We start from the raw sequence: 3,477 nt of genomic DNA, 5'->3' as shown, positions 1-3,477 counted from the left end.
GCTGGCTGGCTACAGTGGTCCATTCGCTATCATAGCTAGAAGGAGGACAAGATGTCACCACAGCACCAGGTGGTTCTACAGCTGCCTTACCGTATGCTAAGGTTTCTAATTGATATACTATGCTCTCTCCACTGATGTTTCTGAATGATCTCTATTATTTAGAGAATCATTAAATGGAGATTAACTTTATTTTAAAGGAGAATCCCTTAGAGGAGGGTTGATTATGTTCATTTGCTGAGGTTTGTGATGACTGAGGTCATTGTCAGTTTGTGGAGACACTTATCTCTGAGGACTTGATGGGACTCAAGAACTTTGCATTTATCTGTACTATTTGGAGAGAAGGCACTGGACTTTTTCAGAAAGGTCAGATACATTTTCTGTTTTATTTCTATATATATATCTATTTTTTTTTTATTATCGGAAGGAGGCACCAGTCACTTTCTATACAGTACTTGCCTCCTAGCCTGCAACTACTTCTTGCAAGATAACTAATATTCTTTCCTAATGAGTCTGTTCATTTACTGACCTTAATTTTTGTCCAATGAAAAAGAGCCTGAATGAATTCCTCTATATTTGGGCTAAGCCAATGAAAGATACTATACTCCCTATTCCTTTTTTTAATGTCTTGTTGGGGGGCAGTACTCATTAATTTTAGTACTTTTTACTTTATTTTTTGTCTTCAGCTGTCAAGAAGTTTCATCCCATGATTTCCTTCATAATATTGGAGAAAATATCTCTCTTTTTCAATTTTGCTATACCATGTCTGCAGCACAATTTAATTCAGGGGTGCATTAAAAATTAAAAGTTTTTGCACTTTTTTCCACATTTTCAAAAGGTTACACACATTCAAGTTATACCTACAAGGTAATTTTGTTCTTTTTTTTTAGTATTATGTCACAATTCTTTCTTTCTTGTTGTTCTTTTAATGTACGAGTGATAAGAGAAATAACCAAAAGAAAAGCCTTATTTTTGTTCTGTAAAGCACAAAAAAAAGATATTTATTTTTTACAAGAAACACATTCTTGTCAAAGAGATGAAACATTTTGGCACAATCAAAGCTTCTTTGTCATGGTTCTAATCACTCAGGGGGCATTTTGATCTTATTTGACCGTAACTTCAGTGGATCTATTATTGAATCTCAGCTTTCAATGGACGGATTTTAATTGTTATTCAAATTGGTGATTTGTTAATGTTTAGCCCATGTTTATGGTTTTAGTAGGACCACTTTAAATAACACGCACCTTCAAGAATTGTCTACCAAGATACTCACTCTAAAAAATAAATTTCCCTCAGCCACACTCATTATTGGCGGTGACTTCAATGAGGCCCTAGATTTGTACATTTACAGATCTCCCCCAAGAGGCAGAACAAATAACTTAAATTTAGTTATTAAAAATTTTTGTAGTCACCTATCATTAATAGATGCATTTAGGTTTGTATATCCAAACTTATCAGATTCATGGTTTACATGGTTCAAGGCTGACTTATCTCAGTCAATCAGTCAATCAATCAATTTTATATAGCGCCAAATCACAACAAAAAGTCATCTCAGGGCACTTTTCACATAGAGCAGGTCTAGACCGTACTCTTTAATTTATAGAGACCCAACAATTCCCCCATGAGCAAGCACTTGGCGACAGCGGTAAGGAAAAATTCCCCTTTAACGGGAAGAAACCTCAACCAGAAACTAAAAAGATTTCTTCATTATATGTCAATAACACTCTTACCTCTGATAAGAAAACAATTGCAGCTTTTATTTTTAATTTTTAGCATGTTGGGACTACATGTGGACCACATGTTTCAATACTCCAAGAAACCTGAGCCCTGGGGGTTCGCACACAAAGTGTGAAGCTCCACCCATGGATCCAGGTCATCAAAACTAGATATTCCCCTCTTATCTCTCAGCCCCTTTTTCTCCTCACAGCTCTCTCTGCTCTCTTATGTGGCCTTCTCACAGCAGACACACACAGAACTCTTTCTTTACGGCAGAAGACGCGAGAGCCTGCCTAAGACTCAGAAACTAAGTTTTCTAGTGCCAGCAGCTACCACACAAGTCTGCTGGTTGGTTGTACAAGTACAGGAGCCATGAAACAGAGTCAGCTTCCCACTAACTCTACACAGAGGACTGGACCTGGGCCCTCTGACCTGCACGACTGGAGCACCAGACCAACACAGATAATTCTGCATCCTTTCAGGTTTGGAGCCAAACCCTTCTCAGCCTGTCTCTTCCACAGATTCACCAGCTAAGAAGCAGTGCACCACAAAGCATCTCTTTCTTCATGGACTGGTAACAACTGGCCATAGCCTAGCAACATAGTGAAGCATAGCACGGCTAAGCAAGAATGTTTAACTTAATCAATGTACTGTACATGTATTGATTTGGCTAAGGTTATTCATTGAACTATTGTTGTGATGTCCTTGTTGTTCATAGTCAGGTTATTGCATAGCCACACCGCTAGAGGCCACACCGTTAATGATAACATGCTTAACACATGTTACATCCAGTAACTAGGCCTTGCATGCAACTAACCTTGTTTTAACCTGGCACCTTTAGCATACAGAAATTGGCCTTGAATAGAGAATCACACAGTTAAGAGGTTAAAACCTAGTTTGGCAAACTTTGGTTCAGGCAGCACATGTGGTTCAAGACACCACATGGTCTGGCCTTTTATCTCTGTAGTTCCCTTTATTAGCCAAATTGTCGGCATGCCATGTGCTCAGTCACCAGGTGAATGCAGCCATCTTGCTATTGTCTTCCCTACACACACACACACACACACACACACACACACACACACACACACACACACACGCACTCACACACACTCACACTTGTATATAGGTACACTTAGCTAGATTAGTATTGTGTGTTTTGCTTTTACCCTTTGTTAAATAAATGCTTTTGGATATACCTGTTGTCTGTTTTAATGTTGCACAAGAATGAGTTTTGCCAACCTCTGCTCTGTAAAGAACTCCAAATCCTTCAACCATAACTAACTACTGATATGGTGATTTTGTTTATAGTTATTAAATTAATTATTAATCAAAGTCCCAAATTCATAGATTAGTACACTTTGAGACTGAGTCCAGGGTGGTGCCCCGTTATTAATTCTTATTAATAATTTTATTGATTTTAATAATTAACGATTATCAAAGATAATCGTTAATTATTGCTGATAGCCAAACTTGTAGCCAAAGCCCAACAACCAAAAATTATATACTTCTTCTTTTGACTTTTCTTGCAGCTCCTTCTTTGATAAAGCCTGTTCATTTATTTCTAAGATAACTCAAGAAAGTATTGAACTATGTGAAAGTCCTTTAACTATTAATGAACTTGATGCTGTTATCAAGAAAGCCCCCCTCCAACAAAAGCCCTGGACGCGATGGGTTGCCATTTGAATTTTATAGAACTTTCTGGGAGGACATTAAAGAAATGATTTTGACCGTTTTTAATGAATGTATTGAGAACAGAGAGCT

Source organism: Thunnus albacares, chromosome 18, assembly GCF_914725855.1.
Source record: "Thunnus albacares chromosome 18, fThuAlb1.1, whole genome shotgun sequence".
NCBI lineage: Eukaryota > Metazoa > Chordata > Actinopteri > Scombriformes > Scombridae > Thunnus > Thunnus albacares.
This window is presented reverse-complemented; position numbering follows the sequence as displayed.